This window comes from Fukomys damarensis, unplaced genomic scaffold (genome assembly GCF_012274545.1).
Source record: "Fukomys damarensis isolate Sample0158 unplaced genomic scaffold, DMR_v1.0_HiC HiC_scaffold_32, whole genome shotgun sequence".
In the NCBI taxonomy this organism is placed as follows: Eukaryota; Metazoa; Chordata; class Mammalia; order Rodentia; family Bathyergidae; genus Fukomys; species Fukomys damarensis.
In genome coordinates this window covers 25,431,755-25,448,966 of record NW_022900944.1, presented here as the reverse complement: position 1 = coordinate 25,448,966, position 17,212 = coordinate 25,431,755, and positions in this window count along the sequence as shown.

The following is a 17,212-nucleotide window of genomic DNA, read 5'->3' as shown; positions in this document are numbered from 1 at the left end:
GTGCTGATTTTATCACAGTGGCTTTGTAGTATAGTTTCAAATTGGGAATTGTTACACCTGGTGCCATGTGACTGTTGCCTATAATGGCTTTTGCTATTCTAGGTCTCTTGTGGTTCCAAATGAATTTTTGGATTCTTTTTTCTAGTTCTGTGAAATATAGTGTTGGAATTTCAATTGGCATTGCATTGAATGTATATAGCAGTTTCGGTAGTATTAGGCCTATCTTCTTTAACATCCACATCTTAATTTTTTGTCCCTTTCCCATCTAATTTCTCCCTACTTTCTCCAATTTTTATTCTACTTTTCACTTGCAAAAGCCCTATTTCTCTATTTCCATTTTTTTCTTTAATATTTTCTGTTTAAATCCCTTTCCTTTCCTTCTCTTACCCTCTTTGATCTCTTCTTCCACTTCCCACTTAAAAAAGATCTCCCTGCTTCATATTTTCTTTTACTTTGTTCTTTATGTATATTCTGAGTTTCACACATAGGAGCAACCATGGGTATTTGAAAATAAAATCTTTAGAATAATACATGCAAAGTGCACATAATTTACTGGGTACAAACCTGGATTATTGTCATTTTATGTTTATGCTAAAATAGTTTTGGAAAACTCTGTTGAATCGACTGTCTATATGTTATTAAAAAATAAAAAGGCCAATTGAAAATATTTGCGTGATTTTCTCTGGGTACTCTAGTGTCAGTTTTTCCATGTGTCTACTACTTCCTCTATCGTGCTAATTTGATTATTTTATATTTTGTATATTCTGTAATATTCAATAGAGTGATTTTTACCACATTACTCTTCTAACCTATCTGTTAGCTATTCTAAGACCCAAGCATTTCCATACAAATTTTAGAACACGATCTGAAAAGCATTTTTGTAGGAACAAATATTTTAGCCCTTTAGATCAATCTGGAGAGACTTGTCTTTAACACTGAGGCATCTAATTCATAAACACAACATAACGTTTCTATTCATCAAGATGTCCTTTGTTATTTTTTGAAAAAGATTTTTAATTTTTAAAATACAGAATGCACATATTATGTTTTACCAAAATGTTTCATTTTCTTTGAAATAATTGTAAATTATTCATTTTAAAACATGTTAATTAATTATACATAGTTATGAGATACAGTTTGATACATTTATGAAACATGTTATAATCAGATCAGAGTAATTAACATTACCATTTCCTTAAACATTTTGAAAGGAACTGGCTTTAATTTCCATATATTCATTGCTCATATATAGCAAAATAACTGATTATATAAGTTTATCTGATGTCCCCGTGACCTTGATGATCCCACTTATTACTTCTAGAATTTTTTTCTTTTTGGATCCTTTAGGATTTTCTATTTAGATGGATATGTCCACCACAAATAAGGATAAGTTTTTATTCTTCCTCTTCACTCTTTTACTCTATATTTTTTCTTACCTTACTGCAGAGAGTTAAGATCCATTCACTATGTTGAAGGTGGATTTTTTTTGCTGTGATCCTGATCTTAGAGGAATAATATTCAGACTTTCTATATGTAGTTTGATAGAATGATGTTGGCCAGAAGATTTTTGTAGGTGCTCTTTGTCAAGCTGAGGTAGATTTCCTCTATTTTAACTGAGGAGAGGCTATGTTTTTAAACGTCTTTAATTGGTGTAAGAATTATCCAAACGCTTTTACTGTGCTGATATGCAAATTTTTCCCTTAAATTATTTTTTCTCTTTAGCTATTGATATGATGAATTATGTTGATTTTTTAAGGTAAAACCAGCTGTAATTACCTGGAAAAGATCCTACTTGGCCTTGGAATAAAATTTTTATATACTGTTTTATATACTGTTCAACATTATTTTCTAATAGTTTGTTGAAAATATTTTGTATCAGAATTCATGAATAGTATGGGTCTGTGTTGGTTCAGTGCATTATTTCTTTCTTTCTTGTTCTTTTTTTTCCATTACTATGTTTGCTGTGTTTGGATGCAATGATTATACTGACTTCAAAAAATTGCTTGAAAATGTCCTCTTTTATTTTCTGAAATATACTGAGAAAAATGGTGTTAGCTCTTCCAGATGCCTGGTAGAATTCTACAGTGACTCTATTTGAGCCTGGACATAACTGAAATTTAGAATTTAATTGTTTAAAGTGATTTAGGTAATTTACTTCATTCTGTGTGAGATTTAGTGCCTAGGGATTTTAAAGAAGTAGGAAATAATTTCTTCTAAGTAATGCAATTTATGAGTATAGAGTTGTCCTCATTATCCCTTTATTATCCACTGAAGGGCCATATTCCTAATGCCATCTTCTAATTCTTTCTTTCTTCATGTTTTTTTTCAGTACCATTGATTGAACTCAGAACCTTGTTTGTGCTCACAAGACAGGCAGAGAGACACTGAGCTAAATCCCCAGCCCTCTGATTTATTCTTGATATGGCTGATTGATGCAATCCTCTTTTTGGTTGTCAAGCATGCTAAACTTTGTATGATTAATGCTTTTGAAATGAACCAAGATCTTTTATTGATTTTTCTATTGTTTTACAGTTTTTAATTTCATACATTTCTCCTTTTGTATCTATTATTTCCTTTCTTCTACTTGCTTTCAATTTATTTTGCTCTAATTTCTATTTCTTGACACAGAAGTTTAATTTTTTTCATTGAGTTTATTGGTATTTTTTAGGAATACAGTACAGTTATATTTTACAATTGGGATCTTTTACCTTTACATGACAAATCTTGGTTTTTATTTTTCCCCATACTCCTGCTGTTCCTTCACCCGCTCCACCCTTCCCTATTTACAAAGACTTTGTTTCTATTTTTTGCTTTTCTCATACTTTCCCCTTATTTCCTTTCCCTTACCCTTCCAACTTCCCCTACACCTTTAGCCCTTTTCTTCCCATTTCAAATTATCAGTTAAACAATTTAAATCTTATTTAGGCTTTTCCTTTTTCACACCAGAGAAACTATTTGGCATTTACACATGTGTGTCCTATTTATTTCACTTAAGAATATGCCCTAATATGCACCCATTTTCCTATAAATGACTCTTGTTTCTCATTCTTTATGTTTGAGTAGTCCTCCATTTATAGAAAAACCACACCTTTATCCAGTGTGCACTTGATGGGCAATTGGGCTATTTCCGAGTTTCAGCTATTACAAACTGTGCCACTATAAACATGGTGTGCATTATCACAGTGGTATGATTATTTTAATTCTTTGGAAAGATACTCAGCAGAGGGATGCCTGGGTCAAATGTGATGTCCAATCCTAGTTCTTTGAGGTATCTCCATATAGATTTCCACAGTAGTTACACCAGTTTGCACTCCCACCAACAATGAGGAGGGTTCCTTTCTCCCCACATTCCTGCCAGCATTTGTTATTGGTTGATTTCTGGATAGTGGCCCTTCTTTCTGGAGTAAGGTGGAATCTCAGCGCTGTTTTCATCTTCATCTCTTGAATGACCAGTGATGTTGAACATTTTTTCATGTATTATTTACTGTCTGAGAAATGTCTGTTCATTTCAGATGCCCATTTTTAATTGGGTCTTTATATTTGGGGGGCTTGATTTTTTTTTTGAGTTCTATATATATTTTAGATAATAGTACTTTGTCTAAAGAGCAGCTGGTAAAATATTTTGCCCACATTGTAGGTTGTTTCTTAGGGCATTCAAGGTTTCCATTTCTTTCCTATGCTGGGCATTGAAGGCTTCTATCATGGTCCTGAGCTCATGTATTTTTTTTTTATCTGTTTCTCTTCTTGAGTTTCTACTCATGTCTTTCATTCTGCTCACCATCTGTGTAGTTACCTGGGAAATCATTTCTGTTTCAAATTTTTCTAGAGCCTCATTCATCTGTTTTTTTTTACTTCCTGTGCTATCAGTTCAAGGTGTCCAGGTGGTTATCCAACTTTTCCACCTCTTTTTCCCTAGAATTTGCCATTGCTGAGCTGCAAGTCTGTATTTGTGTCTTGCTTAAGTATTTTCTCATTTTTATTTTGTTGTTGGTTTGGTATTGTACTTGCTTTAATTCCTGGGTTAGTACTTTGATTTTCCTGATATAGCTTCTTTTTAGGTTTTGAGTCTCTAGAGACTCAGAGACACTCTTATTTTCATAATATCAGAAGGACAACTGATTAAATCAATCACAACCATTTAGCCCAATTGATACAATCACAACACAACAGCATCAAGCACAGCTTAGAAACTAACAATTTGTGGCAGTTGTTAATCTATGACTTCTAAATATGTGAATTAAATTAAAATCAAAACCAGCCCAAAACACCTTTATAGTGAATAGACTCTTCAATACAGCAACTTCACCCTTCGTTGGAACTGAAGGAGAGGAATGGATAGGCAGGAGGATAGGAGAAGGTTTCAATTGAAACCAGTGGACGCAGGATCATCTCACAAACTCTTGGAAACAAGAGCGAAAGACAGAGAGCAAGAACAAAGACAAGAATAGAATAACTTAAAAATAATAGGGAAGCTATATATTGTACTCACTCTCCTTTGAAACTAATGACAATCGAGAGAAAGAAAAAGAGAAAAGAAAAGAAAAGAAAAAGAAATAATAAATCTGAATTAGGGCAGAAACAGGAAGAAAAAAGGAAATGAAGAACAATGTGGGGGAGGAAGGGATTGAGGGGGAAAATGAAGAAAGAAAAAAGGAAGAATTTGGAGAGTGGGAAAATAAAAAATTAAAAATTAAAAATAGAAAAAATTTGAAAGGCTTCCTTCAGGTTATATCTCTGCTGTCACAATAGACAATGTGGGCAGCCATGTACAGAACTAAATCAATTAGTCTCAGCTAGCTGACAGCAGACCCTTGAGGTTCAGTGTGAATTCTGGCTGCAAGACCCAAGGGGAGCTCCCGGACCTCCTGCAGGGTTAAACTCTGCAAAGTTCTATTGCAGATTCTAGCTGCTCTTCCCCTAAAGATTGCCCAGGTTCTAATGGAAGGTGGTAATCCCTTCAACTTCCTAACTGCAGAGGTCTGGTGTGCCTTTAATGCAATTGTTCACTTCTGTTCTATCTTCTGGAGCTCAGTATTATGGCCTCTATGACCACCTGTGCCTCTGCAGTGTGGATCCAGGTACTGGCACAAGCAGGAGGTCCAACTGCATTTTCTGATCCTCTACATTTTTTTTCAAAATTCCCCCTAATTATTCCTTAGAGACATTAGAACTAGATCTGCTAAAATAAATGCTTTCAGATTTTCTTCCCCTCAAAATTGATTTGTACCCCATTCATTTCTTTTTTTTTTTTTTTTATTGAGTTTATTGGTACATTTAGGGATACAGTACAGTTACATTCATTGTTGGGATCATGTACCTTTACATGGCAAGTCTTGATTCTCATTTTTTTCCCCTTACCTCTGCCCTCCCTTCACCCCCTCCTCCCCTCCCCATCTACAAACACTTTATTTTCATCTTTTCATTCTCTCACATTTTTTTCTTTTCCCTTTTTGTTCTTCCCCTACGTATCACACCTTCCCTACATCTTTAGCTCCTTTCCTCCCATTTCTAAATGTCAGTAATCTTATTAGAATCTTATGCATTGTTGCAGAATATTCACACCAGGGAAACTATTCGGTATTTACACATGTGGGACTTATTTATTTCACTTAGGAGTATATCTTCAATATGTATCCATTTTCCTATGAATGAATCTATTCTCTCGCTCTTTATGGCTGAGTAATATTCCATTTTATAGAAAAACCACAACTTCTTTATCCAGTTTCCAACGGATGGGCAAATAGGTTGTTTCCAAGATTTAGCTATTACAAACTGTGCCGCTATAAACATGGGTGCACATACTTCTCTGTGATATGATTCTTTCAGTTCTCTTGGAAAGATACCCAACAGAGGGATGGCTGGGTCAAATGGAACCTCCAGTCCCAGCTCTTTGAGGTATCTCCATATTGATTTCCGAATGATAATGATTCTGGATATTGAACCAATGGCTAACAATATTTTTCTCTCAGCATTTGAAAAATGCTATGGCAGTTCTTTCTGCCTTCCATGATTTTGGATAAAAAAGTATGAAAGCCAATCTCCTCTATAGAAATTATATCATTTCACTGTGATGGCTTTATAAAATTTTCCTTGATTTTTTTTTCATGACTTTTATTGTAGTAACCTTAGGCATGGATTTACTTAGTTTTTTCTATGTAGAATTTGCTCAGATTCTTGTATCTATTGATTTCTGTACTGAATGAAATTTGAGAAGTTTCTAGTCATTATTTCTTCAAATAGCTCTGCAAACTTTCACTCTCCTTTCCTTCTGGGAATCTAGTGATTTTCCTAGGACCTTAAATTATTACCATTTGTGATTACAGATTCAAACCAGGGAAAGAACAAAGAGAGAAATTTCTGGAGTAAAAGTTCTAATTGATGTTATATAATGTCCATAGTACAGAATTATAAACTATTAAAAATCCTTGAATTTTTACATGAAATAAATTATGCCAAGGCAAACTTTGTAAGTAATTTATACATAAAAACTATTTAATTAGAAAAATAAAACCTAGATCAAGACAGAAAAATGTGCTTGATTGATACAGTTTTAAAATGTATAAGTAGGGCCGGGGATTTAGCTCAAAGGTTCTGGCACCTGCCTTGCAAGCCCAAGGACCGGAGTTCGATCCCCAGTACCAAAACAAAAAAACCTAAAATGTCTAAGTAGAATAAAAGTGTTGTGGGACAGGGATTTAGTTCAGTGGTTCCACTGTTCCCTCACAAGCACAAGGTCCTGATTTCGATCCCAGGTAAGCCCCACCAAAAAAGTGTTGGGCTCTGGGTTATGATATTGGGTATCAGTCTGCATTGAAGTGAGAAATCTCAACCTTATTGGACTAGTGCCTGTCAAACTTCGGTTAATACAATGTGGAAAGCCTGATTATGTGAAGGATGAAAAATTCAGGTCTGTAAAAGTTGACTCAGTAATGCAAAGATAGAGCCCAAGAATCATGGCATTAAAAGTCTCACACAAGACCATGGATTTAGCTCAGTAACACCACTACTGCCTTGCGAGCACAGGATCCTGAGTTTGATCCCCAGTACCAAAATGAAAAAGGAAAAGAAAAAAAAAAAACAATTACCAGTCCAATAATCATCTTGAAAAAACAGAGTTTATCTTGTTCAGTCTTATTCTTTCTTATTAAATATGATCATTTAGAGATGCTTTAAAATATATGCAAAACCACAGCTTCAGCACTGTTCAGCTCTCACTCTGACTACACTTAATTCAACTTTGAAAACTTTTATCACTCTAGTCTATCTTCTAGTGAAGGTCTAATTGAACTTTTCTGGAGTCCACATACTTGCTTTCGTTGTTAGGGTAAAGAAGGAAAGCAATGTGGATATAACCGAAAAGTGACAATCAAATGGTGATCTAGCTATAATTTACTTCTACTTGCCAGAAGGGCTATATCTAGATAATGACTTAAGAACTTATGGGAAAATGTGCCTTTTGTTTGGTTTGTTATACTTGAAACTCCAGCTGGCTGTATTGAGTGATTTAATCTCAGAATATTAGCTGTGAGGGTATAATGTAGACCAATGCATGCACATCCTCTAATATTATTTCTTCCTCTTCATGATGTTATCTGGGATTTTTCTTTCATAACTTTATCTACAACATTACATATTCAAAAATAATATGGGGAAAAATAAAAAGTAGTTTTAGATAAAAAACAAGAAGAATTGGATCAATTCCTACTAATAAAAACATTTACAAGGTGCATTCACAAGTGAGCATTTTACTAAATAGTGTTAAAGAAATGCCAAGAATGTGTTGCATTCTGAGTGTATCTGAATTTTGGTTTCCAGTATTCCAAAGGATATCTTGCATTTACCTACACCCCAAGATGTGCAGTGTGTGCTCCTCTGGTGACTTGCCCACAGGTTCTCTGTGGAAAGGTAAACTCCCTGTGTTTTTAAGATTCCTCATAAATTCTCTCATCCACTTTGCAGCAATTGCTCCATCCAGATGCCTGGGTGTTGTTGTTTTCTAGTGAAGCATCTGGGCCAGCAGTTGTGTCTGAATCCGTTATGTAGTTAAATAGATAACAGACTCTCTGCGCTGGGTCTTTTGAATGTCAATTTCTTGTGACTTAAATTTTCAAGTAATGTGTGCGTCCTTTGCTATTGTTGAAAATATTTCTGCTGCAATCCCCTCACATAAGTCATTTATTTAAAGTGATGGGGAGGAATATTCATATTGTGATTTCCTTCAGTAAGAGAGTTTAAATCTGAAGATGATTGTGTTTGCAATTCAGTTTTTAGACATATTGATAAGAAATATACTTCTGTTATCATTTTCGTTTTTCCTTTCCTGTATTACAGTTTTTATAATTAGGATATCTAATGCATATTTTTATGTACCAGGAAAGGCATTAGCTGTTAAATTGTTCTTATATGCCAGGAAACCACACCCCCTGTTTTGGAAACATTAAACAAATTGAAAAGATATCTTTATTGGAAATCAAAACTCAAGCAGTTAATAGCACAAATGCATCTCTCAGTGAGAGGTGCATTTTGTTTCAATGGTGGCCACAAATTTGGACAGAAATCACTCTGATTTATTGTGAGTAAGATGGAAATTTCTGATTACTATCCTGTCTCTGCATGAAACCAATCTCCTTAGAAAGACCATTTGAATCTGGGAAATAGAGGGCAAATGTAAATATGAGTGGAGGTTAAAACTGTTCTATGAGTATGCAGTCATAAATTATGCAGCCTGGAAATTTGTTATGTTGTTTCTGTCACCAATCTCCTGAGTTGTATTATAAAAAAATTTAGAAAAAAATAAAAGAAAATGAGATTTAAAATGGTGAAAATTCTCCTAAAAGAAAATTGGGTTTGTTGTAGCATTTCCTAAGGAGATTGCCTCATTGCAACATTGAGTTTTTGCACAATACACTTTAGATAGTTATAGTTGAAAAACACATTTTGTATTTTTATTTTTTAGCTTGTAACTTGTTTGACTTTCAAAGGACTTTATCAATTTTCCAATTATCAGAAATTATTCTAATTTCTTGAGGAAATAACCTATTGTAGAAAGAGTAAAGTGCTATTTTTAAACACACAAAGCTTTGGATAACAAATATGAATTTTTATACCATTTAATTTATATTGTTGCATAAGATACATTTAAAATATATTAATTTATATTCAAATGCATTATAGCACAAAGCACTCATGAATGTATTTATTCATTTGCTCATTAATTCATGAAACTTTATTTGAATATAATTTGAGTTACACTTGTATGATCTGTGGTAAGTTACTTGAGCTCTCAGAATTTCAGTTTGCTCATCTGAGAACTGGAAATGATGATTCCTGAGATTCCAAAATTATAGAACTTAGCAGGAATCAGTTCTCCCTGTGAGTTGCAACTTGCTTTCTCACTTTGAAGGCACCATCAGAGGATGGTGATGATGAGGAAATGGAGAGAATTAAACTAGTAAAAATTTATCACATTTGATTTGCCTCCTACTCTCAAGATATGAGTGTCATTTTGTACTTATTTCCAGTTAGAATAATTGAAATTTGTTATCCTTAAAGAATCCAATGATCACTCTAACTTAAGGTTTTTCAGCATTGCTATAACTCATTTTTATCATCCTTTCATACTGTACAGAACCTAGAACCGTTCTTACATTCCAAATAATCCCAGTCTCCATTTGCTAATGCCATTAGGAAGTGTAGGAGATAACTCAAGATCTCAGTAACTACATGCACATAAGTACATTACATTACATTCCCCTTGAGTATCAGCCAGACAAGAATCTTTTTTTTTCTCTCTTTCATGACTTGAAAAATATCCAGTGAGTGGTGAATTCCTGGCTCAAAAGATTAAAATCTTCTTTGAATAGGACACTTAAGGACAAGTCGTGTGGTATTCACCTTTAGAGAGATACTAGATGAGATAGCTAGAACTTGTATGAAATTTCCTTGCCTGCTATATTCTAGTCCAGTATTTCTCAAACTTCATGTACATACAGAAAGTCCAGCTATCTTGCTTAATATCTAGCATTTCCTTTTACTTCCTTCATTGATGGTTTGTATTTTATATTGTGTTTTCTTATTAGAGTTCTTAAGATATTGATCATAGCTATTTTATATCATTTTTATGACGGTTATAAAATCTGCATCATATATGATTTGGTCTGGATGTTGGTTTTGTCTCTGGATAATTTTGTTGAATGCTGGATATGTTATACTGGGTAATAGGAACTGAAGTGTTGAGTCTGTAGTGAGGAGTTTCATGTCACTATTGCTAGTAGACAAACAGTGTTGAAAGTTTGCTAGAGGTGTAGGAGCCAGAGGCTTCCAATTCTTCTAGTATTAGGTTATCTCCTCTATTATTGTTGGGCTTCTCTAAGAACTCCCCCATGGATATTTCTTTGTTTTTTATTTTCTGTCAAGATGAGTCCTGAAGTACCTTACATACCTTGGCAAGTCAACAAATTTTCATTTAGTGAATCTAAAGTGGGACTCAGAGATTCTGCATTTCTATTAAATCTCTAGATGCTGTTAATACTGCTGATGTGAAGACAGGGCTGCTAGAGTTAGCTGACAAAATTCTTGAATAAATCTGAATTTCAAATAAAGAAGTACTTTAAGGATAAGTATGCTTTATATATTGTATGGAACAGACATAATGAAACAGTATTGATTAGCTATTCAAGATTCAGATTTAACTGAACATCTTATATCTTATCTAGTGACCCTCTGAGGACCACATATTTAATGGCAAAGCTCTGAACTGTTTTTCATAATAATATACATAAATTCTCTGAAACTGTATCATGTAATGGTCTGAAATATGGTGCAAATTTCTTGTTCCTAAAATCAGGTTTACATATGATTATTCAACTTATTATCATAATCCAAACAATATTCAGGTACCTACTTAAGAGAGAAATCATTTTCTTTTATTATTTTTCCAATCAAGAAGATAATGTAATTATATAATCTGATTTCATATGAATATTATTGAACATTCTTCCTCTTACTATTAAAGATTCTGAGAACAATAGCTGTATATTTATTTTAAATTTGCAAAGAATACCTACTGATGAAGTAAAAGTCCAATTTTATATTTTTCATAAATATAATTGTGAATCATAGTAACAAAGAAATAATTACAAATAAATTAGTAGATATAAGGGGAACTGGGATTAAAGATAGGGTTTCAAATTTTTCATGTACAAGTATAGCAAAAGAGAATGAGCCCAGTAGAGTTTCTAGAACAAGAAACAAGAAGGAAAGGGTTTTGAAAGCTTGAAAAACAACCAATAGATTAATTAAAATTCATAGTATGCTATATTTATTGGATGAGCAGTTTGTAGGGATAACAGCAGAAAGGTAAATATATAACATGACTAGTGGATAATAAATAAATTTTATATAAAATTAAGGCCATAAAAGAATCTTATTTAAGAAATTTAGAGACTACAAAATGAAATAGCTAAAAGAAAATGTGCTGAATGAAGAATTACACTGAGGGTAAGATTGCATATGGAAAAAGGTTTTGCTTTCCATTATAAACATTTTTTAAGTATTGGGTTAATTTTTAGCATATGTATATTGCATTATTTTCCATATAAATGTTTAGCACAATTTGGGGGCTATAATTTTAATTTCAATAAATAGTTTAATGAAAAGAAACAAAAATAAAGAAAAAAATACATATGACACTATTCAGAGCTAATATACCTTTACAAGATTAAAAAGAGGAAAATAATATTATTAAGAAATAATAATTGTTTTCAATATCTACTTTGTGATCATTTTCTCATGTAGTGAATGTATTTTAATTTAATTTAAATGAGTTAATTTGAAAACAATGTGCATATACATAGCACTATAGATAGTTTAGAACACATATTTTTACACATATATTTTAATACATACATGCAGAATTATTTGAAAATTACCTTGTAAGTAATGTTAGTTTGCATTTTCCTACTTTGCACATGTCATGAGGCTTTTTATTATATCCTGGATATTTTGAATATTACATTATTATGCTTTCCTGTTAAAATCTTCTGGTGAGTGTTGACTTTATATAGCTTTCATGTCTATGTTATCACATCATAAACACAGATTCTTACTCCTGGTTCTGACCCAGTTCCTGGAGGAGGTGGCTCTACTGTCAGTTTAGTTTTCAAAGGCTTTGCATTACCGTTCCAATCTACTGCATATGTTCACCACCCATGGTCCAATCTGGGACACTGGTGGTCTATTTTGAGGTTCACATCTCAAAGCCTTTGCCTTTTCAAATCCAGTCAACTTCACACAAGAGCACCTTGGAGGTGACTGTCAGGCTTTGTATGCAAGTTCAAAAACTCTTTTCCTCTGGCTCCATTCTTTCTACGACCTGCTATGCCTATGTGTGCTTCCTAGCTCTTTGATTTTTTTCCTGCTTTCTTGCTGGAAAGGGAGAGGGTTAGCCTTCTTGCACTGTTGCACGCTTCCTGTGAGTGGGTCTTCACAGGGCCATGTGGTAAAAGAGGCAGCACCCTGCCACCACTTCATCATATTCCTGCTGTCTTGGCCAGCACAGGAAACAGTTTTGTATCTGAGGTTTGCATTAAGAAAGAACAGAAGGCTCCAAAGAGCTCTACGGTACAGGGGGCCACTTTCCTAGCTCACTATTTTATTTCTGAGGAAATATATCCTGTCATCCTACTTTTGTGGTTTAAATCTGCCTCACAGCCTCAGCCAAGTAATAAGTAGGTAACTCATTGACTTTTGTGCCATTATTTGAGTTTTGATTGTCCTACCTTTTTCTCTTACTCTTAATTTCAGGATGGCCTACTGCATATCTTCACATTTATTTTACTTGTAAATCAGTGGAAAAGGAAGGAGGAATGCCCTACGCCAGCTGAAACATACTTCTCCTTTTTTTGAAATGGATATTTCTTTTTCACTCAGTGTAATCCTATTTTTCCCCTGTTTTAGAACTCAGGAAATTTCAGAATTGCTTTAGTAATGAATTTATGATAGACTATTCTAAACTTTGAAAGTCAGTGATAATATTGCTTTGAAAGATCAAAACAGTCAAAAGATGTGCCCTCTTTCTTCAGCGTCTGTGGGTAAATAACATATTTTATTCCTCTCGTACTTTATGGCATACTGACTTAGTATTTGAAGGACATCTGGAGTCCTTTTATCTTATGAATATCTTCAATAATAACTTCACAATTTCATGGCAAAGAATCATAACTTTCTTCCTATTATGAGAATTTCTCATAATCCCCTCTACATCAGAGTCAAGCAATTTTACTTTGTAGGAGAAGGAAATTTGGTATTATCACTTTTACCAGAGTGCAGTTCTATAGCATAAATATGTCTCATTATTGTAACTATTGAAACTTCTCCTAAAACCTATAAAATACACAAGGTATGTAAAAAGATACCCATGATTGTTGTGTTAACGAAGACTTTCTCACAAGGTGAGATAAGCATGAAAATGACAAATTACAGAAGTGGAAAAATCAGAAATAATAATAATAATAATGACCACAATTAGAATTTGAGAGCCCATTATGTCAGAAACTATAAGAGACTCTGTGTGTATGCCATCCCCTCTGTCTCCTCAAGGTTGAGATTTTTGTCTAACAGAGTTAGCATTAGGTATGTCTAATATATCTCCTATAAGTTAACATCCTTCACTTGTATACCTTCCACTTTTTTTACTGAGGTTTCTATGGATAGCAACACACAAACCTTTGAACATTTGAAGAATGTGTGCTTGAGCAATTATTTCTTCAATTTCTGTCTTTTTTAGTATTTCCGTTCTTCTTCTGAAGAAGGTAAAAGTGAAAAAAAAACCTTTCACATCATCCAGGATGCTAAGGAAGCATTCCTCTTTAGTGGTTTTTATGACAAGAAAGCATTACAGTTTTCAAGAGCATTGTTGATCCAAGCTCTGTTTTGGGAATGGATCATATAAATTTGTATTTTTGAAAGAAAATTAAAAATGCAGGCTCCAGGCAATTTGCAGGTCTATAAATCCGGAAACTTTTGGTTTTCTGAAATTGATGATATGATTTCTGATATTGATATCAATAGTAGTTAATATGGGGGGGTCTGTGGATAGATTGAGGTTGGCGTGGAGTGTACTTAAAAATAAACCACAATTATTTTTTTTCACCATTGTTACATTTTTATATCTAAAATGTCCACCCCAAATCTCATGTTTTTGGAAGATGATAGGATTGTGGGGTTGCTATGCTCATCAATGGTCACACCCATAAATGATTTCAGTAGTAAAACGTGCTTTTAGGAGTTGGGGCCTGGTTGTAGTTAAGTCATGGGAGCAGGACCTAGAAGGGTGTATTCTCATCCCTGGCTCTTCCTTTCTCTCTCTATACCCAGGATACCATAATTTGAGTATCTTTCTTCCACTTTTTCTGCCATTCTGTTTCTGCCAAAACAAACTTCTCCTTTTAGTTGCAGGTTTTGAGTGTTTTACACCAGTGACAGGAAAGTAATTAATGCAAATATTGGTACCAGGAGTGGGGATATTACTCTGACTGTTGTTTATCAATCAGAAAGCTTTAGAAAGCTTTGAAACTGGTTTGTTGGAGGATTTTTGGAATGATTTGGAGATGGCACCTAGAGAAGCCCCAGAATATTGTAAACTTAGCTTGATATGAAATGTTGGTCAAAACTCAGAAGATCAGAATGATAACAGGAATGCTAACAGCATCAGGAAGTTTCAGATGGGAATAAGAACTGTATAGGGAACTGTATTAGAATCCATGCATCCAGCATTCTGGCAAGGGTTATGTATACATCATTCCCATTAGGTAAGACTTATAATAAGGCTACAGTTAAAGATTATAGGCTAAGTAATCTGCAAAGGAAATGTCCAGGCAGCCAAACACTGATTCTATGGTGTGGGTACTGTTGGTTGCTTTTGGTGGTGGGAAGCAGGTACAAAAGCCAAATTTAAAATTTAAAAATTTAGAATGAATTTAAAAGTTTAGAGTGCAGCTAGAAAGGAAGCACCTGAAACTCTGGGAAGATGGAAAACTTGGCTGCTGAAAGAATAAGCACTAAAAAGAAACTAAGTATTTTGCATCAGAACAATGGAAAAAATGGTTGGAAGACATCTCATAAATCAGCAAGATCCTATCCATCCCAAGCTCAAAAGTAAAAAAGTGTAAAACTGTCATTTGGTGACACCTCCCGGGACCCCTGCTTGAGAAGGACCACACACAGAATTGGTTCCCAAGGAGTCACTTCAAAGGTTTCAGCCGTTCATGCATTCAGGAGCCACTAAAGCTGTGTTCAAAGTGGGCTTACTACTGCTCAGATGGCAGTTCTTGACATCAGCCTTGTGTTGCTGGTATTACAGGCGTCCAGAATGTGAGAGTTGTGGGGTCATAAAAACTGCCATCCAGATTTTAAAGAAAGGTTCGGAGGCCAGTAAATTTGCTCCCAAGAGTAAGAACTGTAAATCTGTGAGAATGACCTGAGATTCAGTAAAAACTCCAAGATGTTAGAGGTACTAGGAACATAGGCATTGGCTAAGAAACACTGAGATAGTGAGTGAGCCAGCCCAAAAGAAAGATCATGCAGACTTCAACCAACAATGCTATAAGGAGATTATTCAAAATCATTGGAGATCACATTGATAAAGAGAACTTCTGTAAATAGTCTAGAACCTATAAAATGTTAAGCAAATATAGAGAATCACTGTCTTTCGCTTCTGTAATTTGCTTTGCTTTGCTTGTTTCTTAGGACAACAATACCAGAGGTTTCATCATTAACTACAAAGCTTGAAGGCATGTAGCCCCAGTTTAAAATGTTATAAGTTTAACAGATGCTGGAGGTGCTTAGCTGCATCCCCAGGGTGATTCCAGATGTTCTAACTAAAATAACAATCGCCATACCTTACAAGCAAAGTACACTTAGACCCTAAACCCTAAGCTTTCTGTAAATCATATGACTAGAATAGAGTTAGCATAAAAAGAATGTCACCAGTCCTGCTTTCCTAACCGTGACCCCCACTTTTGTGAGCTAGAGTAACTAACTAGGTGAATCCTAAAGATAAACATCTTAACCACAAAGAAGATGCTACGTTTGAGTTCAGATTAAACTGTCTTGTGACCATGATTGTACATCTGTGTTGAGAACTGAGAGAACTGGAATATCTTATTGAACTACTTAAAATGAGGTCATGATTGGAAAACTCTTATAAAAGCTAGATTGTAACCCAGCCAGGGATCAGTCATACGGCACAGCCCTTGGTGCAGGCCGACCCTTTGCTAACAAAGCAAACATTTTTGTTTTACCCACTTTTGCGTCTGTGTGTTATTTACCAGTTCCTTCAGCAACGTCTCACCACAACCTACCCAGGGTGCTGAATGTGAAGCCTCAAGACTTTTTGTTTGCCGTCAAGGGTTTTGGTCTTCCTTTGGTCCAATTCCTTTCTATCCAATTTCTCCCTTTTGTAATAAAAATGTTAACCCTTAGTAACTGCATTTTGGAAATGAAAGGGGGTTCGCGTGCCCTTTAGGGTGCCCCTTCCCAATTAGGCCACTCACACACCCAGAGGTCCGTCAGGAGATCTTTATTGTAGCGAGGCGAGCAGGAGTCAGGAAGGCAGAGAGAGAGAGAGAGAGAGAGAGAGAGAGGAGGAGGAGGAGGAAGAAGAAGCAAAAGGAGAGAGAGAGAAAAACAAAGAAAGGAAGGTCCTTTTATCAGTTTGGGGGTGGGCTATTGCTTATTTAGGAGGAGGGAGGTAATTTTAACCTCACAGGCCATGAAAGGAAGGTCCTTTTATCAGTTTGGGGGTGGGCTATTGCTTATTTAGGAGGAGTGAGTTACTTTTAACCTATCACAGGCCAGATTGCTTTTATGGGCCCAGTCCTGCAGACACAGGTTTCAACTTTCCTGGACCACTATGGCCTTGGGGGGAAGGGAAAACAGAGATAAGGGCATGAGATCATTTTAGGAGCCAAGATGTACCAGGAGAATGCAGCCTGTGAGGCGGCATCACAGCATACTTTAACATGATCAATTCCCTAACAGGAAGTATGTAACTTTCTTTTTGTCTTTCTAGCTCTCACAGTAAGAGTTTGCTTTGAGCCTCACAAATGACTTTAGATTTGGACTTTACCTCAATGCTAAAACTGTTAAGATTTGGTGACTCATGGAGATGGACAAAATATATCTTGCATGATGAGATGCACATGAGCCTTTT